The 27,735-nt window shown below is 40.3% G+C and overlaps 1 protein-coding gene across 1 annotated transcript in view; it reads right to left on the bottom strand.

The window, feature by feature from the left end:
• LOC129840844 (eyes absent homolog 2-like) overlaps positions 1–25,643 on the bottom strand; it is a 55,026-nt gene extending 29,383 nt beyond the window's left edge. The window contains exon 1 of the mRNA XM_055908928.1: positions 25,199–25,643. The gene's annotated coding sequence lies outside the window, so the exon portion shown is untranslated. The remainder of the gene's footprint in view (positions 1–25,198) is intronic.
• Between the last annotated feature and the right edge of the window lie 2,092 nt (positions 25,644–27,735).

Raw genomic sequence — 27,735 nt, 5'->3', positions numbered from 1 at the left:
ATGGACCAGTCAGCAATACATTTGGGGTGGAGATCACATAAATGGAGGTGTGACAGAGGTGTGTCTTCAGATACACAAATTCTGACCTTGACTTAATTCCACAACCTTTACACGCGAGCAAACCATGAATAAGGTTGAGCACCTGTCGGTTCCAAGTGGAAAAACACAACAACAAAAAAATTCTGATAGAAATAACACCATTCTCCATGTACTGTAATTTAAAAACTAATAAGAGCTAGGCAAATGAGTAATCCGTTTGGAGAAGCAGATTGTAAATACAAATATAAAAAGTTGTAGACGATTTTTCCTTATGATCGCTGGATACATGTGAAACCAGTCATATGGAAGCAAACTGAAAATCATATCAACATGTATTTTGGCCCTTTTTCCAGTAGGCTATAAATAGCTGTGCTGTACTTTTCGTATTTTTTTTTTTTTTTTTTTTTACAATTTGTATCATGTTAAATATGATCCATTATTGTAGCCACCGTCAGTAATACTCACATAAACTCATAACTGTCATTTTAGTGTTCATTGTCTTCCATTTCTAGCCTGTACATTTTGCAACATTCGATTCCGTTTACCTTTCTTTCCTCTATCAATCATTTGAGATATACAGTACATGTATGTAGTCTCTTTGAATCATTATGGAATGCAAATCACACTTAGCCGTTTAAACCTGGAGCCCAGCGCATGGTTCAAGACGACTGGACCGTTGTCATCACAGTTCCATGATTAGTGAGGATTATTAGGGTAGATTTATAAGACTATTGTTCATCCCCCTCTGGTACACTTTTCTCACGTTCCAATATTTCATGGATTGAACAATTTGAATATGGTAACATTCAGGATGAATCAAACCACTCTATTTTTGTTTCATCAATATATTTTGTGCATAAAGACTCTCCAAACCCGTTTTTTTTTTATTCATAAATATTTTCGAAACCTAAATAACCTCCAAGATCAGAGTATTTTGAAGTCTACCAATTGGTGCTGAAATGGAGACAAATATGCATATATGGATTTCATTCATTGAGCCCTAATATTCTCAACCCATTGTTTTGATACTATATACAGTATACAGTATTAAAGGTATACCGTTTTTGAAGGGATGGCTTTAGAAACATTTACTGAAAACACTAACAAATGAAATTCCACGGGAAAATCTGACGGCCAGCAACTGGGAGGGTTTCAGCGGTTGAATTAAATGTATTCAGTGTGCGCAAGGGAACCATACCTGCAGAGCACATCACGGGCCTACATAAGGTAAGTCTGAATACCAACTACTGACAAGCGCTTAGGGTTGCAAAGGGTTGTCAACTTTCTGGGTAAATTTCCAGGAAATTTTCGGAAATCTTCCATGGGAAGTTAAGCCCGGGAATTTATGGAATTTTCCTTAAATTCGTCAAAAAATTAACTTTTTTGTGGGATACACATAAGGCAATTCTAGGTATTGTGGCATATTTTGGTTAAACTATCCCCAATTCAATGAAATTGCAACCCTCTGCATGCACAGTGCATTCATCCATCACATGTGCAGTGCACTCTTCCATCACATGTACAGCTGATTCTCAAGATATTGCGTACTAATGAGACGCTATTGAGCCCACACTACTACACTGTCTGAGCCAAGGACTACATGCTTTCTGGCAGTTTTGATTACAATACTGGGTGGGGTAAATATATTTTATGACATATATGATTTTTTGTTAACTAGTAAATAGTGGCCTACAGCAAAGTGTGTTTAAATCATTTCTAACTTGTTAATTTCTGCTAGTTAGTTTTTGCTACCATGTAGGTTTTAGCTTGTTTGAGCCTGCTAACTGATGAGTGTTAATTCACCTGTTTCCATACATGTTTCATTTTAAAACATTTATCTTACAAAGGAGTTGTTTATCTAACTGCTTAACTATTTATCTGTACATGGAATTGTATTTGATTTTTGTTTTTACTTATTTTTTTCTAATCTTTACAGGAAAATGCCACGGGCATTATCTGATGTGTGGAGACATTTCACTGTAGCTAAAATGTAGAAGGAAAAGCTGTGTACATTTGCAAATACTGTGCCAAATCACATGTGAAGAATGCAACAAAGATGCAGAATCATCTGGCCAGGTGCATCAAGTTCCCTCAACGCTCACAACAAGCAACATCTGACATAAGGCCCTCTACTTCTATTCCAGGTGAAAATTATGAATCAGACACCTTATTGATAGCAACAGCTCATGGTCCTCCTGGAATCAGAAGTTTTTTTTGACTCAATGGAGGAACGTAGTCAGATAAATTGATGAATGTCTTGCTCAAGCTGTGTATGCAACTGGTTCACCTCGGATGCTCACAGGCAATATGTATTGGAAGAGATTTCTGAATGTTCTTTGCCCAGCAAACACCCCTCCAACCAGACATGCTTTATCTACTCATTTGCTGGATGCAGAGTTCAACAGAGTTCAAGTGAAGGTCAAGCAAATCATAGAGAAAGCAGACTCTATTGCAATAATCTATGATGGGTGGTCGAATGTTCCTGGGCAAGGAATAATTAATTACATAATCTCTACCCCTCAACCAGTATTCTACAAGAGCACAGACACGAGGGACAACAGACACACCGGTCTCTACATTGCAGATGAGCTGAAGGCAGTCATCAATGACCTTGGACCACAGAAGGTATTTGCACTGGTGACAGACAATGCTGCGAACATGAAGGCTGCTTGGTCTAAAGTGGAGGAGTCCTACCCTCACATCACACCCATTGGCTGTTCTGCTCATGCATTGAATCTGCTCCTCAAGGATATCATGGCACTGAATACAATGGATACACTCTACAAGAGAGCCAAGGAAATGGTTAGGTATGTGAAGGGTCATCAAGTTATAGCAGCAATCTACCTCACCAAGCAAAGTGATAAGAATTGAAGCTTTCCAGCAACACCCGTTTGGGTGGTGTTGTCATCATGTTTGACAGTCTCCTGGAGGGGAAGTGGTCTCTCCAAGAAATGGCCATATCACAGTCTGCCGATATGGAAAGCCCCATCAAGAGGATCCTCCTGGATGATGTATGTTGGGAAAGAGTGGTAAGCAGCCTGAAACTCCTGAAATCTATAGCAGTAGCCATTGCACGGATTGAGGGAGACAATGCCATCCTGTCTGATTTTCGGACTCGGCTTACAGATGGTAGAGAAGAAATCCGTACTGCCCTGCCTACTTCACTGTTGCTCCAAGCAGAGGAAACTGCAGTTCTGAAATAGATCAAAACGCATGAAGCCCATACACGCCGCAGCGTACATGTTGGACCCCAAGTATGCTGGCAAGAGCATCCTGTCTCGTGCAGAGATCAACAAGGCTTATGGTGTCATCACTACCATGTCTCGCCACCTTGGCCTGGATGAGGGCAATGTTCTTGGCAGTCTGGCGAAGTACACTTCTAAACAAGGGCTTTGTAATGGAGATGCTATATGGCATTCGTGCCAACATATCTCATCAGCCACCTGGTGGAAGGGCCTTTGTGGATCTGAGGCTCTTTCCCCGGTTGCCTCCGTCATCCTCCAAATCCCACCAACATCAGCCGCCTCAGAGTGAAACTGGTCCTTGTTTGGAAAATTTGAGGCTTTTTGAGCCTGACAACGAGCCATCCTCAACATGGTTGGAAAGTGACAGTGAAGATGAGGCCTCAGAGTCTGATGTTCAAGAGGTGGACATTGAGGAGGTCCAGAGAGAAGACATGGAAGCCTGAGAGGATGACAACCAAAGCTTTAGTTTCTAGACTATCATTTTACAGATGTATGTTGAAAACGTTTTTGGGAGATGCAATGGATCATTGAGGATCATTCAATATTCCATTTATTTTGTTGTTCAGTGAAATTATCCCATGTAAAGAGTCAACTCATTTATTTAAAGCAACATTCATAACTAAATATATATATTTTTTTTCTATTGGAATATATATATATTTTTTCTATTAATTATGTCTAATTATGATAAGGTAAAAGGTTTACCATATGTTATGGTAAATATATCCAATGCAAAAAACATCTACATTTAAATCGTATTAATATTAATTGCATATATTTTCGTTAATTCCCATATATTCCCATGAATTCCCATATATTTCCGTTAATTCCCACGGAACGTTTCCACCTCTGAATATTCCCTAAAATGTGTAACCCTACAAGCGCTTAAATCAAAACGATTAAAAAAGGAATAGATTTCCTAAGTGTGTTTCTAAGCACTGTTTTCAATCAAAACCTGTGTCCAGGTTTCCTTGGTAAGAAAAAATAAATAAAAAAACATAGTGAGGAAGGGTTTGGATTCATGTAATTACTGTCTGAAAGAAATAGAGACTGCGGTTCACTTACCCTCGCCTTATGACCTTGGGGGAATCCCCGTCACCATCTTGAAGGGCCGTCCAAATGAATAGCCAAGCATGGGAAGTTTAAAACGTAAGCCCCTCAGTCCCCGCTTTTAGTCGCGTTTGCGAGTGTACAATTATGTTCAATCAGTGGCCTGAAACGACCCATAATTCAATTCGTGATGATTGTATTCCCGCTAAGAAAAGTCCGCCAAAACTTAAAAACAACATCAATGGAGAAGTCAACATACAAGTGTAAGAAAAAACGAATGCAAATAAGTTAGAAATTGTGCTACTAATGCACATGACGGCACAAACACGTCTCGTAAATATGTTTTTGATTGGTTATCTTTTGGAAATTGTATGAATTAAACATTTTTAAACAAGTTCCAGCTAGGCAGACTAACATTAGTTAGCTAATTAATTTGCTAGCTATTATACAGTAGGCGTATATTAATAATTATATAGTTAATATAAGTATACATGCAATCATAATTGACTATAGCGCATATAAAGCACCCACAAGCTACCGGTGGTGAATGCTGGTAGCTGAATTTCCGGGCCATTTAAAAATCATTCCTTCCTCCCTCGCCCCTTGTCCTGCAAGTGTATACTCGTCAGACGTCATGATACATCATCAAAAGTGTCCACTTAATTTGAGGGCTGAGGGGATAGGGTGTGTCTTTTAAGTGTTTGGACTGCGGCCAGAACCTCACTGCGTAACAACTTGAACATGCTCTCATCTTGCAGCTCAAGAAGATTGAATGACCTAACTTAAAAATGTGATGTAGTGCTATCCTCCCGACAGAGTACCTCCAATGTGTTTTCAGTCATGACTCTTTCCCTGCTTGATTTGACATATTATGTAACTGTAAATATAATATAAGAATTATCACTTTTTCACGTAAGTTTCAGACACCCTTTTCAATAAGTGGCTTGAAAACGGTTTATTTACATAGCAGTTACATACGTGGATACAGTGGAATTTCAATGTAGACACATATCCATGTCGGTACATAGCCCGTACAACTGTTCAACCTGTTTGTGGCAATTAAGTTAAGATATTAACTGAGAATAACTGACGGTGAGCGAGAGGAAGGTTGACAGTAAGAAAGACAAAAAATGAAGAGTAAGAGCGAGTGAGATGTGTATATACAGTGGGGAGAACAATTATTTGATACACTGCCGATTTTGCAAGTTTTCCTACTTACAAAGCATGTAGAGGTCTGCAATTTTTTTATCATAGGTACACTTCAACTGTGAGAGACGGAATCTAAAACAAAAATCCAGAAAATCACATTGTATGATTTTTCATTCTTTGGAGTTGCTTTTCTGCAAAGGGGACAGGACGACTGCACCGTATTGAGGGGAGGATGGATGGGGCCATGTATCGCGAGATCTTGGCCAACAAAACACACAGCCAGGGCAACTAAGGAGTGGCTCCGTAAGAAGCATCTCAAGGTCCTGGAGTGGCCTAGCCAGTCTCCAGACCTGAACCCAATAGAACATCTTTGGAGGGAGCTGAAAGTCCGTATTGCCCAGTGACAGCCCCGAAACCTGAAGGATCTGGAGAAGGTCTGTATGGAGGAGTGGGCCAAAATCCCTGCTGCAGTGTGTGCAAACCTGGTCAAGAACTACAGGAAACGTATGATCTCTGTAATTGCAAACAAAGGTTTCTGTACCAAATATTAAGTTATGCTTTTCTGATGTATCAAATGCTTGTCATGCAATAAAATGCAAATTAATTATTTAAAAATCATACAATGTGATTTTCTGGATTTTTGTTTTAGATTCGTTCTCTCGCAGTTGAAGTGTACATATGATAAAAATTACAGACCTCTACATGCTTTGTAAGTAGGAAAACCTGCAAAATTGGCAGCGTGTCAAATACTTGCTCTCCCCACTGTATATAGGAAGAGAGTAAGAGAGAAAGAGAGAGTAAGGTTGAGAGTGAAAGAACGGTTGAAAGTAAGAGCGAGTAAGGGGGTTCGTCATGGTTGAGGACAAAAAGCAACAGCTCTTTCCACTCCCCTGATGTTGACAGTCGTCTATTTAAGCAATAAGGCCCAAGGAGGTGTGGTATACAGCCAATATACCAAAGCTAAGGGCTGTTCTTAGGCACGACGCAACGCGGACATGACACAACGCCTGGACACTCGCCTCAGCCCAAACCTGCGAGGTAACTTATTGCTATTATTAACTGGTTACCAACGTAATTAGCACAGTAAAAATACATGTTTTGTCATACCTGTGGTATACGGTCTGATACACCATAACTATCAGTCAATCAGCATTCAGGGCTCGAACCACCCAGTTTATAAGTGCCTTTAGGGGACCTCAATCTGGCCATGCAGAAAACTACTGCTTACTGTGGCCTCATCACCGACATAAGACTGACAGAGACAGAGGAGAGGCAAGACAGATAGGGACAAGAGGGATATTAGCAACTGCACAGCAGAACGAGATAGGGCCCCAGGGGATGAGAGAAAGAGGAGGGAGGGTAAAGAGAGATAGAGAGAGGGCGTGCACACGCGAGAGAGAGAGAGAATGGAAAAAAGCAAAATTAAGACATCTCATCACGTAGAAAGAGAAAGCAAAAATTGTTATAACTAGAACATTTGAAAGAGGATTGGAGTTACATAGGTTGTGACGCACAATATTGAACAGCAGACTTGACCCCAAAAAAGTCTGTGTAGGGTCTACTTTACATCTACAGAGGCTAACGCTTTTCACGTTAGCACATTAGCCCCGAAAAATACATTGCACATAATGATGAATCATATGTTTTGGCAACTCCAGCTGACGCAGCCGACCTCCCAGCTTCTCCAAACACGATGTCGTGAGTCATTGCAGTACAGGCTGTTTTCATAGTAAATCATAGTATTCCTACTGTGGAGAGGGCAAAGGACTCAAAAAAACACTTATGTGCCTGCGTTAATGACCGAAAGGAAAACATAAACACGGTAAGACCGTAAATGTGTTAGGGAGCCGGGGTGATGTATGGTCAATAGTAGCTCTCGTAGTCGATAAAATGTATATTACCAAATGTTCCTGTACACCAAAACTACTGTTTTAAAAAATAGAAAGTTCCCATAAAAGGAATGAATAAAGGAACACCCTTCACTATCCATGTCTGGGATAGTCTTTAAAAATGAGAAAATGTAATTATATAATACAAGATCTGATGAAGATATAAACAAAAATATGCTATACTGTTCAAGTCTGGGAATGTTTTAAAATAATTTGTTTTTGCATACAGTTGAAGCCAGAAGTTTACATACACTTAGGTTGGAGAAATTAAAACTCGTTTTTCAACCACTCCACAAATGTCTGGCTAACAAACTATATAGTTTTGGCAAGTCGGTTTGGACATCTACTTTGTGCATGACACAAGTATTTTTTCCAACAATTGTTTACAGACAGATTATTTCACTTAAAATTCAATGTATTACAATTCCAGTGGGTCAGAAGTTTACATACACTAAGTTGTCTGTGCCTTTAAACAGCTTGTAAAATTCCAGAAAATTATCCTTGGAAGCAATTTCTAAATGCCTGAAGGTACCACGTTCATCTGTGCAAACAATAACACGCAAGTATGAACACCATGGGACCACGCAGCTGTCATACCGCTCAGGAAGGAGATGCATTCTGTCTCCTAGAGATGAACGTACTTTGGTGTGAAAAGTGTAAATCAATCCCAGAACAACAGAAAAGGACCTTGTGAAGATGCTGGAGGAAACAGGTACAAAAGTATCTATATCCACAGTAAAACAAGTCCTATATCGACATAACCTGAAAGGCCGCTCAGCAAGGAAGAAGCCACTGCTCCAAAACCGCCATAAAAAAGCCAGACTACGGTTTGCAACTGCACATGGGGACAAAGATCGTACTTTTTGGAGAAAATGTCCTCTGGTCGGATGAAACAAAAATAGAACTGTTTGGCCATAATGACCATTGCTATGTTTGGAGGAAAAAGGGGATGCTTGCAAGCCGAAGAACACAATCCCAACCGTGAAGCACGAGGGTGGTAGCACCATGTTGTGCGGGTTCTTTGCTACAGGAGGGACTGGTGCACTTCACAAAATAGATGGCATCATGAGGGAGGAAAATTATGTGGATATATTGAAGCAACATCTCAAGACATCAGTCAGGAAGTTAAAGCTTGGTCGCAAATGGGTCTTCCAAGTGAACAATGACCACAAGCATACTTCCAAAGTTGTGGCAAAATAGTTTAAGGACAACAAAGTCAAGGTATTGGAGTGGCCATCACAAAGCACTGACCTCAATCCTATAGAAAGTTTGTGGGCAGAACTGAAAAAGCGTGTGCGAGCAAGGAGGCCTACAAATCTGACTCAGTTACACCAGCTCTGTCAGGAAGAATGGGCCAAAATTCATTCAACTTATTGTGAAAGCTTGTGGAAGGCTACCCAAAACGTTTGACCCAAGTTAAATAATTTAAAGGCAATGCTACCAAATACTAATTGAGTGTATGTAAACTTCTGACCCACTGGGAATGTGATGAAATAAATTAAAGCTGAAATAAATAATTCTCTACTATAACACTGACATTTCACATTCTTAAAATTAAGTGGTGATCCTAACTGACCTAAGAAAGGGATTTTTACTATAATTAAATCTCAGGAATTGTGAAAAACGGAGTTAAATGTATTTGGCTAAGGTGTATGTAAACGTACGACTTCAACTGTATATATATATACAGTACCAGTTGAAAGTTTGGACACACCTACTCATTCAAGGGTTTTTCTTAATATTTTACTATTTTCTACATTGTAAAATAATAGTGAAGACATCAAAACAATGAAATAACACATATGGAATCATGTATTTTATATTTGAGATAATTTAAAGTAGCCATCCTTTGCCCTGATGACAGATTTGCACACTCTTGGCATTCTCTCAATTAGCCTCAGTACTCAGTACCTCAGTACCTGTTGAAGCACATATGGCAGCGATTACAGTCTTGAGTCTTCTTGGGTACAAGCTCAGAACAACAGTATTTGGGGAGTTTCTCCCTTTTTTCTCTGCAGATTCTCTCAAGGTCTGTCAGGTTGGATGGGAAGGGTCGCTGCACAGCTATTTTCAGGTCTCTCAAGAGATGTTAGATGAAAAGTCCGTCTATTTGACAATGAAATGGGCAGGACATTAAGGCAGCTGCCCATGCTTTAAATGTGCCACCCAATACTGAGAGAAGCAACTCAAAACCCCAGGCCACAGCCATTTGGGTGGGTTACCAGTCCCCACTGTCTCTTTCGAATGTGATCTGGTGTGTCATATCCCAAAAATGGACGAGCCCTTTTCGGACTACATCTTGGGATGTCCGAAAACATACCTTTGAATGTGTTGTTTGGAATCCACAACACATTCAATAAAGAAAGGCGGTTGGCAGGCATAGCCTGGTTTTACACTTTTATGAAGAGGCACCCAGAAGTATCCATCCATATCCCGCAAGCAACCAGTCTGGCTCGAGCTGTTGGCTTCACACCCAAAATGACCTCTACCCCTGCCACAACCTCCGCCACAACCTCTGCCAACAACATCAACCTCCGCCACAACCTCCATCCCACAGCCTGCCCGGCACCCACAGGTCTTCAGTGACCTTGCTCCGAATGTTGGTAATAAAAAACATCAGCATTCATTTTAGGAAATATATAGTAGCATATAGAGGGATTAGAAATACTCGTTTATTAAACCAATATGCATGAGTTCTTGTTGTTGTTTATTTGTTAGTTTGTTTGTTTGATTTTGTTTAAAGTACCAGTTCTACAACAACAAACGGTGGCAGAGGTCATCTTGGAGTTGTCCCCCAGGCCAAGGATACAGGACGTGAGGCCTAGGAAAAGAAAGGCTGAGTCGGCTACAGTCCTAACAGCCTCACCCCACAAGAGGTTTCTGGAGAACAAGGCAAACAAATAAGAGAGAAGGAAGAAAGCAAAGGGAGAAAGAAACCTGTGATACTGAAGAAAGCTGTGACGCCACTGAAAAAGGTTGTTCCAGGTTCCAAAACCACAACAAACACCCTAAAAGAAGGGGATGCAGAATGCTTGTTCTGTTACGAGCTCTTCTCTGTTACCGTGGGGACTGGAAACGGTGCGAGCAGTGTCAGAGGTGGGCTAACGAGCTATGCTCAAATTTAACTGGCGTGGGATTAACCTTACCCTGGTAATCTGGGCAAAATGCCCCTTTCCTAAAAAAAATATTTTATTAAATAACTACAAATCTGTTAACTGTAGCCATTTTATTTTCCTTTATAGTTCGTTACCCTAAGCATGGCCATCATTCAGCTACAATTGTTCTTTCCAAACTAAGCTTTTTTATGTCAGCAATTAGACATTGGTCTTAGGGAGGGTTGTCTTACCCCATGTTACCCTACTACCAAATATCACCCTCTGGCCCTCAAAGAGATTACAAATATTATGGATACGTTGGAATTGACGGATATTTGGAGGTTTAAAACCCGGATCTCGTAAGATATACTTGGAGGAGGCATAATCAAGCTAGTCGGATTGATTATTTTCTGGGATATTGTTCAAATGTGATCAATCATCAACTTATATCCCTCCATATAGTTATGACAGACTTTTCACAAGGATGGGTATATTGGACATTTTACCAGGGTTTATTGACTGACACTACTTTCTTAACAAAAACTAAATTCATAAGACTTTTTCTTGCATAATACAGGTTCAGCGGACCCACATCAGCCTTTAGAAGCCATTCACTTCAATTTTCATCATAAAAACAAAAACGATATCGGTCAACAGAGAAAAGACTTAAAACAGAAACATAAAATCTAACATTAAACATGAATGGTGAATAACTGAATAATCTAGACACAGAACAAGAGGAGTTTGAGGAACTTATTCAGGAATGATTGAGTTAAAAAAAAAAAAAAAATTCAACGGAGCAAATTATCCCAAAACATCCCTAAACCTTCAATATAGAAACGCGACCAAAACAATTTCTTATCTCATAAACAAAGTTCCTCACTTGACGATGGGTTTTGTGATATCTTTCTCCCCAGAAAAACATCGTTAAACTATCTGCGACACAAACAAAATCTTGTGAAGGCCTTATTACACATGACGAACCATGGTTGGATTGACTCCTTTCAGACGGGGAAAAACACCTGGTCTCGATGGCATTCCAATAGAAATATATCAAACTTTTGATGAAATAGTGAAAGAGCCATTATTATCATGTTTTAATTACTCATATATAAATGGCAAACTGTTGGACACACAAAAAGAGGGGCCAGGGAGGAAATACAAAGAAAATAAATATTGGAAAAATGTATTGCTCAAAGAATAAAAAAGATCGTACCGGACATCACTCATCACGATCAGATGGGATTCTTAAAAGGAAGATATATTGGAGACAACTTTAGACAACTACTATAAAATTTGAGAATGCAGGGAAACCAGGTATAATATTTATAGCAGATTTTGAGAAATCCTTTGATACAGTACATCTAGAATCTGTTTATAAGTGCCTGGATTTTTTACTTCTTTGGAGAATCTCTCATTAGATGGGTATACCTCATGTACAACAATCCTTTATGTAAAATAATAAATAACTGTTCATTCTCTGAGAACTTTGAATTGTCAAGAGGAGTAAAACAAGATTGCCCTCTGTCACCATACCTATGCATTATGGCCATTGAACTGTTAGCTTTAAAAATGCAATGATAACGTAAGGAGCTAAACATTTATGTATCAATGTACACCGATGATTCAAGTTTTCTCTTCATCTTCAACCTTGAAGGGCCTCATTGAGGACCTGGATCATTTATCCAGTTTCTCCGGACTAAAACCCAACTATGATAAATATACTATATTATGGATAGGGTCTCTAAAAGATACAAACTTGAAATCAAACTTTCAATTGCCTTATGGTCCCCCGATTTAAATGGGCGGATGATGAAATCAATGTGCTTGGTATATATATCCCGGACAAGGGATATGTTGAGCGATCTTGCAAAGTTTTACTTTGATAGAAAACGTAGCAATTAAACTCAGCAAAAAAAGAACGTCCTCTCACTGTCAACAGCGTTTATTTTCAGCAAACTTAAAATGTGTAAATATTTGTATGAACATAACAAGATTCAACAACTGAGACGACATAAACTGAAGAAGTTCCACAGACATGTGCCTAACAGAAATGTAATAATGTGTCCCTGAACAAAGGGGAGTCAAAATCAAAAGTAACAGTCAGTATCTGTTGTGGCCACCAGCTGCATTAAGTACTGCAGTGCATCTCCTCCTCATGGACTGCACCAGATTTGCTAGTTCTTGCTGTGAGATGTTACCCCACTCTTCCACCAAGGCACCTGCAAGTTCTGGGGGGAATGGCCCTAGCCCTCACCCTCCGATACAACAGGTCCCAGACGTGCTCAATGAGATTGAGATCCGGGCTCTTCGCTGGCCATGGCAGAACACTGACATTCCTGTCTTGCAGGAAATCACGCACAGAATGAGCAGTATGGCTGGTGGCATTGTCATGCTGGAGGGTCATGTCAGGATGAGCCTGCAGGAAGGGTACCACATGAGGGAGGAGGATGTCTTCCCTGTAATGCACAGCGTTGAGATTGCCTGCAATGACAACAAGCTCAGTCCGATGATGCTGTGACACACAGCCCCATGACGGACCCTCCACCTCCAAATCGATCCCGCTCCAGAGTACAGGCCTTGGTGTAACGCTCATTCCTTTGACGATAAACGCGAATCCGAGTCATCACCACCGACCAGTCCTGTCTGGTCCAGCGACGGTGGGTTAGAGCCCATAGGTGACGTTGTTGCCGGTGATGTCTGGTGAGGACCTACCTTACAACAGCCTCTCTCAGCCTATTGTGGACAGTCTGAGCACTGATGGAGGGATTGTGCATTCCTGGTGTAACTCGGGCAGTTGTTGTTGCCATCCTGTACCTGTCCCGCAGGTGTGATGTTCGGATGTACCGATCCTGTGCAAGTGTTGTTTCACGTGGTCTGCCACTGCGAGGACGATCAGCTGTCCATCCTGTCTCCCTATCTTAGGCGTCTCACAGTACGGACATTGCAATTTATTGCCTTGGTCACATCTGCAGTCCTCGTACCTCCTTGCAGCATGCCAAAGGCACGTTCACGCAGATGAGCAGGGACCCCGGGTATCTTTCTTTTGGTGTTTTTCAGAGTCAGTAGAAAGGCCTCTTTAGTGTCCTAAGTTTTCATAACTGTGACCTTAATTGCCTACCGTTTGTAAGCTGTTAGTGTCTTAACGACCGTTCCACAGGTGCATGTTCATTAATTGTTTATGGTTCATTGAACAAGCATGGGAAACAGTGTTTAACCCCTTTACAATGAAGATCTTTGAAGCTATTTACATTTTTACGAATTATCTTTGGAAGACAGGGTCCTGAAAAACTGACGTTTCTTTTTTTTACTCTGAGTTTAGATAGAATCTTGAAACCGTGGAGAGGGAAACACTTACTCCTATCCATTTACGGGGAAATTACCTGATTCGTTCTCTAGTGATATCGCAGTTTACATATTTATTCATGGCTCTACCGACTCCTGGAGAATCCTTTTTCAAATAATGCGAGAAAAAAATATTTCACTTTATTTGGAATGGCAAACCAGGTAACATTAAAAAAGCATATTTACTGGTTAAACTATTAAATATTAAGGCATTAAACCTCTCTCTTAAAGGCTCCATTGTTCTGAAATTGTATCTAAATCAAAACTGGTTTTCTAGCAAGCTATTAAAAGAGTCCCATCCTATGTTTAAGAGTGGGTTCTTAGCCGTTTTGCAGATTAAAACCTTACATTTTCAGGGGATTGATAATGGATCGCTGTTTAAAGTCAGTTTGATACAATTTTAATTTCATCCTCCAGAAAAGGCAGCTCTAATATTACAGCAAATAATATGGCTAAACTCCAATTTACTGATAGAGAAAAAACAAATTTTCTTGGAAAAACTTTACCAGAAGGGGATAATATTTATGAACGACATTGTAAACAAGGACAGTAAAATTACGTCACACAAGCAACTAACAACCGTGTATGGAGGTGTACGCTAAATACAATATTATAAACAACTCATCGTGACACTGCCACAACATTGGAAGAGACAATTATTTAAAGAAGAAATGACAGAATTAGTCACCCATTAAAAATCATATGTAGAAGGTCTGACAGCAATGCCATATAAAATTCAAGATAGTTGGGAACAGGTCTTTGATGTCCCAATACCTTGGCATCTGGTCTATGAACTGATATAAAAAATAAAAGAAATTGACACAACAATCCATTTGTTCCAATTTTAGATATTATCTAAAAGACTTGCTACAAAAATAATTGTTTACAGGAAACAGCCTTGTGCAGCCTTTGCCACAAGGAAAAATAATCAACAGAGCATCTTTTCTGGTACTGTCCATCGGTATCTCGCTTTTGGAGTCAGGTCCAGGAATGGTTGTTATGTTATAATATCAGGGTTCAGACCTGCAAACTGTATTGTTAAGGGATCTGAAAAACCATGATCAGTCATTGGGAAATATCATTATAGTCTTCGGTAAAGTATTTATTTTTAGGGGAATATCGGTAGAAATTCCCGGCAGCTGCCTCTGATTGGGAACCATATCAGGCCACCATAAACATACAAATACCTAGACCTACAAAACCCTAGACATACAAAAACCCGAGACAATACAAAACCCCGAGACAATACAAAAACTAACTAGCGTAATTCACCCTAGTCACACCCTGACCTAACCAAAATATAAAGAAAACAGAGATATCTCAGGTCAGGGCGTGACAAGGGACGCATTGCAGAAGGAAATAACAAAATGGCATTATATTGGGAAAGACGGGTTAATCTATTGGAGGGTTGGAGTTAAGATCAAAATGAATGGTGGATTGGCCGCTACGGGTGAAAAAGGAAATTAGGATTATATGTATAGTTATTTAACTACATGTGCTGTATATGTAAGCGAAAATAGCTGTAAGTATTGTTGTCTGTTAATTTACTCCAATCAGGGTAGGGATGGGTGAAAAAAGTATATATACAGTGCATTCGGAAAGTATTCAGACCCCTTGACTTTTTCCACATTTTGTTACGTTACAGCCTTATTCTAAAATGGATGAAATAGTTTTTTCCCCCTCATCAATCTACACACAATACCCCATAATGATGAAGCAAAAACACATTTTTAGAAACCACTTTCTGTCAAAATTAGAAATGTGTAATATCTGAAAATGTAGCTAGCTAGACTATCTTACCCGTGGTCTGAAATCGGAGTAGATAGCCAGGGCAAATTTACCAGCTAGTACGTCTATCAACAGTTGTTGCAGTGACATTCTATTGATTTTGTTAAGACATGTAGCTAGCTAGCTAAACAATTAACCATAATCCCAACTCATCTGCAGGTAGCTAACCAACCAGGTTCAATGTTAGCTAGCTAACACTACGCTTTAACTAGCCAAGCAATGTCCCTGGGATACGAATAATGACATCATACACGTAACGTTAGCTAGCGAGCCAGCCAGCTAATGTTAGCTCGCTAACAGTACACTTTAACTGGAAATGAAACCACTTTCTGTCAAAATTTGAAATGTGTAATATCTGAAAATTTAGCTAGCTAGACTATCTTACCCGTATACATCATGGATGGACGCGTCTCTTGTCGGATGCAATGGTTGCCCTTAGTTTGAAGATGTAATCCAGAGACAGGTGTTTTCTCCATCTCCTTAGCTATCATACTCAAATTCCACTGATTTCAAAACTCGGTCCTCCAGAAAGTGGAGAGCAACGCTTATGCAGTTTCACTATGCGATTTAAAAAAATAAAAGCCACGTTAGACAGGATTACGTAGACAAACTGACTAGCTCAAATAGGCAGACCAATCCAAACTCATCTCTCGGCATGTCCAGCCCACTCATTATCTCAGCCAATCATGGCTAGCGGGAAGTTTGCTGACTTTTTCTGTGGCTAAACCAACTTGGCTCGTAATTTAACAATTTTATTCGTATTTACAAATGGCATACAAGTTTGTTATTAAGGCACATGAAAGTTCACATGTTCGAGAAGGCATTTCTGCTAAAAAAAACATTTAGATTTTATTTTTTTTAAGTTCAAACGGCTCTCCTGTGAAGTAGTGACCTGAAACGGTTCACAAATGCGTAATAAGACAAGGGGTATAAATACTTTGTTAAGACACTGCATGTAGATATATAGTAGACTGATGTCACTGGACAGGGAAGCCGCGAGGCTGGATAGACACTTTGAAGCATATACTGTAAGAAAGGTGACACTTTAGTTTACAACTCCATTTCACCTGGTATCTTCTCTGTATTTTCGGAGAAAGTATTTGGTAACTATGAGTACTTTTTGGTGCTTACTTTAAAAAAGTATACATTATTTGAGCCAAACTACTTGCATAAAATGATTCATAACGGTGCTTGTTTGAATTTAATCCTAAAACAGAGTAACCTAAGTCATTATTATGTCATAGTGAGTCATTACCATTCTATTATATACCATTCTATTCTCAGTAAACGCCAGATAAACATTAGGGATCAAATAATAACCAGAAACAATGACTAGAAGCCTTAGCAGTGAATCATCATGCCCAAATCTGACCTCTTCCAGTCAGCTGATTCGTAAGCGTAAAAAGTAATCCCGCCACACAGTACAAGGAAAACACACTTGTTGACTCACGGTTGTACAAAGAGGATATAATACTAAGCAGTACGCACTACATAGCAGACTGACCATGCTAGTGGGGAATTGAACATGGGAAAGTAAACGGTGACAGCCCTGTCCAAGCCCCCTGACTTCCCCTCTCATCCCTGTGATGTGCAGGGTGCTTCCTGGTAGAGTCCAGAGGAGCCCAGCAGCGGAGCAAAAGGGCATGGGAACACGAGGAGATCTGGACGGTTCCAATTGAAACCGAAGATAAAACAAACCTCAACAGGGCCACGGCCCCGTTGGCCTCGGTCGGCCTTGGTTCACCTTCCGACTTCATTTTTGCAAGAGCTGGCTTTTTTTCACGGATATCGGATTCTGGTGCATTGAATGACGTGTTGCATCATACATACAGTATATCTATCTCTCTCTGACGTTTGGAATGACAATGGAAGATATTTCTAAATTGTCCTTCGGAACGGTTCATTGCCTGAATAAATGAAAGTGTGGTTACTTTTGCTTTAAAAATGTGCATGTACAGTATATCCTAAGGTACTATACGAAAATATGCATCTAGTCTAGTCTGAAAAAATGTGTGTGTATTCGTGTCCTTTCGTGCATCCATCCATGCATGAATGCATTAGTGGATTAGTGTGTGTGTGCACGTGTGTCTGTACGTGTGTGCCAGTGTGATGGATGGCAGGCAAGTCGCACAATGGCAATGACCTCTAAATGAGCTGACCTCTCCCTGCAGCATAATGGCTCCATGTGACATGCATTACAAGGTGGAGAAGGTGACCGAATACCTCTTAATGACACCATATGGACCTCCACCTGGAACCCTAAATTCTGCACCACCGACTGCCTGGGGGTACTGAATACACTGTCTCACACAGACAGACCCCCGCTCTCTCTTCAACAAAGGCCCCTGAACAAGACTTCAGTATTGTAGCCCTGCCATGGCTAAACAGACTCCGTTCTGGACGTGAGTGCCATCTGCCAGTAATAACCTCTATGACCTTGTGTTTGCCCTTTGGCACAGAACTACAGAGCAATTAGATAGAAAAAACACTAAGAACAGTAAAGAATAGTACAAAGAGATCAGCCTATCTGAAAATATGTACTGTAATAAGTCAAGTGTGCATCATCTAGGTTGTCTACAGTACATTTGGGAGTAATTGGGCATCAATACTTATTTTGACATTAACTAGAGAGGCGCGCACAAGCAATAAGGTAATGTTCAGCTGAGACAACATAATCACAGAGAGTTTACAAAGTGTACAGTCAAGTCACTGTATTGGGTATGCCATTGCTAAGGGAGTCATATAAACACAACACAAAACTGTCATACCCCAACAATCCTCTCAGGCTCTGCATAGACAACCCACATACAGACTAGAGTAGAATAAGTAGAGTACAGTAGAACACGATAGAATCGAATAGAACACAATAGAATAGAATATAATAGAACACAATAGAACAGAATAGAAAATTACCATTATTATTCACACAGGCAACTTTCCACATGGACACTCAAATGTAATTCTATATATTATATCCAAGGAACTGACACACACACACACACACACACACACACATGCTCACTGGACTTGTCCCCACTCAGAGCACACAGGGCCTGCGGCTTCACCCCGTCTGCAGCCTTTGAACCGCATGGCTCGTAAATAAGGCTGCCTGCCACACTTGTGTGTGTGTGTGTGTGCTTGTGTGTGTGCATGCCTGCGCATGTCTGTGTCTGAGACTGTGAGCAGATGTGAGGGGCGATTAGAGTCCAGTAATGGGCTCCTGAGAGAGAAGACTCTTACACAGGGATGACCTCAGAGCCCAGGGATTTCATTAACACTAGAACACTGAACACACACAAACACACACTAGAACAGAGCCCCTAATTTTTGTGCTTCCCCACTAATGGTTAATTTTTGGAATTTGGGAGGGAAAGCTTATTCTAGATCTGTACCTAGATATGTATCCTAGTTTCCCCAGTCCTAATCCCTGCTTCTGGAATTCAATTCAAAATAACTTGAATCATTGTGAATGCTGTACATTTATTTTTTTTGCCAGTCATTGAAATTCTCTTTTAAGAGGTGAACAATCTTTAAAAAAGTTGATTCTGTCAAAAGTCAGATGGTCAGATAATCTTTTCTAGTATAATTAGCAAGTCTGCTATGAGACAACCATCGCTGTTGGTGTGGGGAAGGACATTCAGAAAGATGAAAGTGTTATTGACAATAATGTTAATGGGATGTGTTTATTGATTCATGTGTTCATTGATTGAACCATATGATCGGGACAAGCAAATAAATACTTATAGGCCACCTTTATGGCTCAAAATCATCTCCTGTTTTTGGAAAACCTGCTCCACATGTCCACGGATACAGCTGAGTGGAGCAAGGCAAGCCAAGTCAGGCTATGTGTGAGGTGAGAGAGTTTTAAGTTCATTTCCGAGCTTGAATTTGCCTCAGTAATGTACTATCAAACTGACTATGCCTATGCTGATAGTTGCAAGAATGACAAAGATTCCTAAGTGGAAGAAACATCTAAATAAAAGCATAACAAATCATATGAAATGGCCAATAATACTGAAAGTATTCATTGAAATAATCGAAGAAAAGGTTTAAATAATGAACCCAGGGATAAATGTGACAAACGTTCTCAACTCAAACAAGCTGCTGCTATGCTCCATTGTCCATCAAAAACAACAAATTAACCAATAAAATCCAATTTAACATTCAAAAGAAAAGAGAAAATGGCAATTAAGTGGCTTTGAGCTCATAAAAGGTCCCTCCCTCTCGTACCTGTTGCCATTTGTGTATGTGTGTGTGCGTGTGTAACACTAGCTGAGAGACTTGGTGGCCTTTTCCTTTCCACTTGGCGGACTCCAACCAACAAGCCTGCTTTTATGCCAGCTGCACGGGGGTCTGCACCCCCCTACCCCGCGTAATCGAGCCGCCTTTCATTCAATCAAGCTACCATGGATCTCTCTCCCTCTTTTATCTCTGTCTCATTCCCTCTCTCTCTCTCTCTCTCTCTCTCTCTCTCTCTCTCTCTCTCTGTCTGTCCTTATCCCCCCCCCACTCTCTTGCTATCTATCCACCCCTAATATACCCCGTCCTAAAACAGCCCCTTCCACCTCCACCGCTACCATCACCGACCCCCCACCCCCCACCAACTCTTGCCCAGAATCAGTGCCCCGGAACAAGGGTCAGGGAGAGGGACAGCTGGCAGACCTACCGGACGCCCCCTTAAAAACGAGGTGTGGGCCAGAGCGGTGGGTGACCCCAGTCAGATGGTGGTCTGCTCTCAGGTAAAACATCTGGTTCACTGATGGGAGAGGGGGTAGGCACACAGACACAGGCACACGCGCAGGCACACGCGCAGGCACACACAGTCAGGCATACATGCATGCAAAAAGCAGGGAGGCAGGCAGGCACCTAGGAACACACACACAGACTGAGCAGGCCTCTTTATTAGTCATTTGGACAAAAAGCGCTGCCCTCCACCCTTTCCCCTCTGTCTACACAGTCAACGACAACGCCCGCCCTAGTTGCCAGCAGCTGTCCAGAGCTCACCAGCACACACACAAACACACACACACACTGGAGCGAAGCATACAGCCATTACCCAAAGACGTGGCAACATTAGCTAGTGCCTGGCTGAATGATTTACCTGTAGTTTACTTGACGTGACAGAACTTGCCATTTCACCACATTAGGAGTAACAGCTAAATGATTCTCTGTAGGGGAAACTCATCAGTTTAAACTTAAGATCTGAATGTGTTTTTTCCCATGGTAAACAGCCCAGTGCAACTGGATGTTATAACACAGGTGTCAATGATACAGCTACTGTATAAAAACGAATAATGTATGATGTATGTTAGCTAGGTCAGAATTCCCGATACAGAGCAGAATATGTGAATATCCTCAAATCTGGAGCTAGGCTCTAGTGGAAATTGTGAACGAGTAAAGCAACAGGTGTGAACAGGTTGAAAACAACAGCATGGTGTGTGTGTGTGTGTGTGTGTGTGTGTGTGTGTGTGTGTGTGTGTGTGTGTCCTCTCTCCGGGTCTGTCAGAGTTAGAATGTGAAGGCCTCCCAAGGTGTTCTGTAGTAGTGTGAGGAATTGTGTGTGTGTATTCCTTATGCGTGTGATGTGTGGGTATGTGTGTGCTTGTTGTGGGTGTGGGTGTGTGTGCGTGTATGTTTCTGCACGCATATGTGTGTGTGGGGGGGGGGGGGGGGGGGGATATGGAAGCTTCTCCACAAACTGCTCAAGCAGAGCCAATGAGACCCACCCTCTCCTTCAAATCTCCCTTCCTCATTTCACCACATTCACTCAGTGTTCCCTCCTCACACTCCCCATATTCATCCAACACAATAGATCCCATTGCTCGTGGTAATCAAGGATTACAGTGAACCCGTATTGCATTCGCCTCTCTCTTTCTAAAGCCTAAATGAAATGGCCAGTGTAGGGGTTATTGGGTAAATGGTCACTGCAAAGAGACAGTGAGACACGGAGGTATGAGGTGTTGATAACTATGAGATTATTATGAGACATTATAAAGGGGGTCGTATGCTTATGATAGGTCTTATAACGCGTTATTTCTGCATCATCAGGCAATATAATTGCAAGCTTTAAGTAAAGTGTTACTAAGGTTTTAAATCAACAGATGGAAGTTAGGTTTGTTAAAGGAGAACAATCATTTGATTTTACAATTAGAATAGGATTAGTTATATTTAAAACCCAAGAAACAATGTCCTTCAACGTTTTATCTCAAACGCTGTTCTTGTTCTAATTGTTCATTGTGAAATCTAAAATCACTGTTCCACAGACGGACATTGTGGTCAGAGTTCTTTGTTTGCAGCCTATGGACCGAAGGCTTAAATCCAGAGGCGTATTGTTGATGGAAGTTTTACACACAGTTCAGTTCAATGCTTTGACTGAGTTGCATTAAACCTGCCTCGTGATTTAAAATTTGTTTTTGGAGGAAATAAATTGATAAGTGAATGTGACCAAAACAGCTGTATGTTACATTAAGCTTGCTGCTTTTATGGCCATTAGCTGTCCCCAGTGAACAGAATATAAATACAGTACGAACTACTAAATAAATATTAAGACATCTGGGTTGAGGGTTAACAACCAAAACGGTGAGATGCTGCTGTAATTTAAATCATTTTGATTATTGAGAACCCTATTTGCATTTGATGAACAGTGAATAGAAGAGAATACTATATTCTGGTTGACAGATTGATTTTGCAAATAAAGTGCAGTTCACTAGTCCCTTTGAAAACACAATCTTTTGACTTATTCAGGATATCTGCATGTGCTGTTTTAGTGCACACACTTAGGACAGTCCCAATCCATTGCATTTATCCCGAGTGGTTCAATTGAATTTATCCCGAGTGGCTCTATTGCACAGGTACAGGCTGAGTCCCAGAATTCAAGCCCCCTGACTCCAAGTGAGAGACAAATGTGCTAGCTGTGAAATAATGAAATCAGTGGAGATAAAGTCAGGACGAGCAGAGCTTCCTATGAAAATATGTATAATTCCACAAACTTTTGGCTACAGAGGAGTTTTGAATGAATTTGTGTTTTCTTAAGAGGGGGTGCCTTGCGGTACAGGATGGGGAATTCTCCTCGATCCAGGACTTTGGGCTCCTGCTTATTCACTATTTATTAGACTCAAGTAATAGGAACCATGAAGGGAGAGGGTCCCGCGAAGCAGAAGGCCATTCCAAAAATGGGGCCTAATATCATTAGGATACGAAACAGAGTGTTAAATCAAACACACCTCAGTACACACTGCCTTCGGTATGTGGTCCACTTTTTTTTTATTTCCCCAGATGTTGTTTGTGTGGGTAGAAATTCAGATATGGAGCAAGTTCCTGATCATTTATATTCAGTTGTATATATTATATTCAGCATTGATACAAAAAATATACTGGTTGAGCTGATATTTGCTCCACAAGTATATTTCAGATAACTAATTGACTTGGACGAGAGTTGATAAGTTAAAGATTTTTTATAAAATTGGGGAAAATAGTTGATATAAGGCATATTTTACTAGATTTAATACTTGGTTGTTTGCTGAATTACAAAATGGTGGGTTGTAGTCTTTCTGCCCATTCAGTTACATGAAAAGTTTAAAATTCTGATGGATTTGCTCAAAACTTTGTAATCGGCTAGATACAAAACTAATACACTTCCTGGGTCTACACCACATGCATATATATGAATTAGGGCACAATTGAGTACAATTTCAGCCAAAGCAGCTGAATAATTGTATCTTCAGTTAACTGATTAAGTTAAGTAGGTCTACTAGTGTTCAGCACTAGATTATATTCATTTTAATAAAATAAGGGTATTGTAATAGCGTTCTTATTTTTCTGATGGAAAGCTATGCATATTTGATCACCTCAACAAGTCAAAGAAATGTAATATCCATATGCAAGCAATGACTGAACATTTGCCACATGCACTATTAAGTGTGGATCAAGATGTCAATGGAACCATTGTCTGCATTTCTCAGACACCGAATAATGGTTTTGTTATTTTTGTGCTGCGAGCAAGAAGGAGAGATCCAGACATGGCTACTTCTGACTGAAGCTCTCATGATCTATGAGTGTTTAAAGGTATTTGGAATGGCTACCAAAACACAGGAGGCGATTTTAGATTGGAGCTATGAAGGGGTCCTTGAGAAATATGAATACCCGTCTTTGAAAAATGCTTAGCGTGGTTCCCGTAAATTACTTAATTAGGTTCCTGGCAAGGAAAGGGCCTCCGTGATTTAGGTGTAATCTTCAGTACTTAGGCCAAGAACAAGTGTTGAAAGGATTCAACTGCCACGAAGGAAAACAAAGAACTTTAACGAAAAGTAGTACAGAATGGTAAACTCCCCCAACGTTCCCCGTAGTACACAGACAGACACTTTACTCAAACACACACACACACACACAGACAAAAACGAAGTGATTTAGAATAACTGTGAAATTAACTGGGAAATGTATATTTTTCTAAACTTACTAGGCAGTAACTGGACAACTCACACCAAGTTATGTTGCCTTAAACTGTAATTGCTGCCATAGAGTAAAAAGGCAACGTTAGGTAATAGATTATGGGTGCATGTAAAAGTTGGATTCCCTGGAAACTTAATTATAGCCTATAATATAATGTACAACGGCGCAATGTGTATTGTATGCAATATGCATAGAAGTATATTAATCATAATTCATAGATCATAGCTATTATTTTATATTATAATATTTGGCTGTCAAGTAACGTTAGGCCTTAATTAACCTGCAGTGCAATATATTTCAGTTTTAAATGAGGAAAATATAGATTACTGTATATAGGCTACTCATTGGAAATAGGATTGAAATGTCTTTGCAATTGTCTGATGGGCTACTTCATTAAATGCACAGTAATTTGCTGTAATTCCATTCCAATTTAACTAGAGTAAATAAAAATACAAACATTTAAGAGAAAGGAAAACGCTGATAAGAAATATCAGTCACTGTCTCATATACTGTAGCCACATTTACAAGCTGTGGATTTGTTTGGTTTTCAAGCGGGTAGGCTTGCAGGCTACTGGCGCTTGAGCTATAAAGTCAAATGGGTATTGGCGATAATTATTAAAGAATGATTCAAAACTGCCGTACATTTTTACCAATAATGTTCCAAATGAAATTTTGTGGCTACTGAAACAGGATACAGGTGGCTTACGTAGTCGTCAGTTGATACGGCTAGGGCATGAGTTGTCATCAACTCAAATGCAAAAAATTGCTGATTTATTTTTTGATAAATTGGATAAATTGTTGGTTTAAAAATACAATAGGCACAAGCGCAACACATATTGTCGTTACATTATGTAATAAACTAATATTGATATCACATTGCCTCACTCTAGTAAAGTATTGTTTGTCTGGTTTATTATGGTGTACTATGACATCAACAAAAACATACAGGCCTACTTTAAGTTAAATTGAAACGTGTTCTGTAGCATTGTAGCCTGACCTATAGGCCCACGGATAATTCAAGTGCTCAAAAAAATCGTTTAATTCCACACATAATGAACACATGCTATAACACTTTTTCTGAACAGGCAATGAGACTTTTGAAAAGCAGCATGACATGATACATTCAATCAGATACTATTAATCCACTTACCATGATTTGTGTTTAGGTCAGGAAAAAGAAAATGCCGGTATTTATTTCAACAGTGTTGTCTCTCCATATCACGTAGTGGGTTCAACACTCTAGAGCAAAACGTCTTCCACAGATGAAACTGGAACGCTCAATGGTCAAGCTGAAGTCACAGCACGTCTTTTATCACTGTCTATGCATATATCTTCTTCAAAGTGATGACTGTAAGATTTTAGAATTGAATGCGCACTTCGTTTGGACTTCTTGAATCGTTCGTGTATGGTCGAATAACCCGAAATGGCAGCTATCGACCAAATCTAAGGGTACGTTTTCATCCAAAACATTGCGCCGTTTCTCGATTAGTGTCATTTACACCTTCTGGAGCGTGTTTGCTTTGACGCTGGTAGGGAAGTGATGTTATGCAAATAGAAAAATCTTGGTTCCTCCTCCTGAGGATGTTCTCAATACCGACGAGCCGAGTGCTGTACAGTGCATTTGTATGTGTGTGTTTGTGAGTTTGTTTGTGATCCCCGCGCGCGACCGTGCGTGTTCCATTACGCAGGAGTTGCTTTCAATTGGCTCTCTTTATCTTTATTCTTCAGTTAACAAAATAGCTCAAGCAGAGTTGAGCTCTTCCTTTATCTCTTTATCTCACATTTACATCTTTGTTTGGTCAAGAGGGCCTCTCTCGACTGTTGTTTACACAAAGACAACTGTTGTTGACACAAAAAGAGAAGAAGAGCTCACTAGTTAAGGGCTTTTCTCTGAGAGTCTATGATGGTGTTGACAGTAGGCAACTTCAGATGTGTGGATGGATCCTTCAATTCTAATGACCCTAGGCTATTGGCTGGTTTCTATAGGTCGTTAATGTGTGTACGTTTTGAGATCTTCTAGGCTTCTCCTTTTAAAGTAACACTTATAACCTGCTTATATAAAGTAACGATTTATGTATGAAGCAGGCTTTAAAAAATGGTCAAAGAATCCAGCCACCCAGGTCATAGACTGTTCTCCCTGCTACCGCAAATCAATCGGTAATGATGAACCAAGTCTGGAACCAAAAGGATCCTGAACAGCTTCTACCCTCATGCCATAAGACTAACGAAATAGCTGCATTGACCCCTTTTGGTCAAATTTTCACATATGCTGTTGTTACTGTTTACTATCTGTTATATGTACATACAGTTGAAGTGGGAAGTTTACATACACTTAGGTTGGAGTCATTAAACTCGTTTTTCAACCACTCCACAGATTTCTTGTTAATTAACAAACTATAGTTTTGGCAAGTCGGTTAGGACATCTACTTTGTGCATGACACAAGTAATTTTTCCAACAACTGTTTACAGACAGATTATTTCACTTATAATTCACTGTATCACAATTCCATTGGGTCAGAAGTTTACATACACTAAGTTGACTGTGCCTTTAAACGGCTTGGAAAATTCCAGAAAATGATGTCATGGCTTTAGAAGCTTCTGATAGGCTAACTGACATCATTTGAGTCAATTGGAGGTGTACCTGTGGATGTATTTCAAGGCCTACCTTCAAACGCAGTGCCTCTTTGCTTGACATCATGGGAAAATCAAAAGAAATCAGCCAAGACCTCAGAAAACAAATTGTAGACTTCCACAAGTCTGGTTCATCCTTGGGAGCAATTTCCAAACACCTGAAGGTACCACGTTCATCTGTACAAACAATAGCACGCAAGTATAAACACCATGGGACCACACAGTCGTCATACAGCTCAGGAAGGAGACGCGTTCTGTCTCCTAGAGATTAACGTACTTTGGTGCGAAAAGTGTAAATCAATCCCAGAACAACATCAAAGAACCTTGTGAAGATGCTGGAAGAAACAGGTACAAAAGTATCTATATCCACAGTAAAACAAGTCCTATATCGACATAACCTGAAAGGCCGCTCAGCAAGTTAGAAGCCACTGCTCCAAAGCCACCATAAAAAAAGCCAGACTACGGTTTGCAACTGCACATGGAGACAAAGATCGTACTTTTTGGAGAAATGTTCTCTGGTCTGATGAAACAAAAATAGAACTGTTTGGCCATAATGACCACCGTTATGTTTGGAGGGAAAAGGGGGAGGCTTGCAAGCTGAAGAACACCATCCCAACCCTGAAGCACGGGGGTGGCAGCAGCTTGTTGTGGGGGTGCTTTGCTGCAGGAGGGACTGGTGCACTTCACAAAATAGATGGCATCATGAGGTAGGACAATTATGTGGATATATTGAAGCAACATCTCAAGACATCAGTCAGGAAGTTAAAGCTTGGTCCAAATGGGTCTTCCAAATGGACGATGACCCCAAGCATACTTCCAAAGTTGTGGCAAAATGGCTTAAGGACAACAAAGTCAAGGTATTGGAGTGGCCATCATAAAGCCCTGACCTCAACCCTATAGACATTTTTTAGGCAGAACTGAAAAGCATGTGCGAGCAAGGAGGCATACAAACCTGACTTGGTTACACCAGCTCTGTCAGGAGAAATGAGCAAAAATTCACCCGACTTATTGTGGGAAGCTTGTGGAAGGCTACCCGAAAAGTTTGACCAAAGTTAA

This window comes from Salvelinus fontinalis, chromosome 3 (assembly GCF_029448725.1).
Source record: "Salvelinus fontinalis isolate EN_2023a chromosome 3, ASM2944872v1, whole genome shotgun sequence".
NCBI lineage: Eukaryota > Metazoa > Chordata > Actinopteri > Salmoniformes > Salmonidae > Salvelinus > Salvelinus fontinalis.
This window is presented reverse-complemented; position numbering and strand designations above follow the sequence as displayed.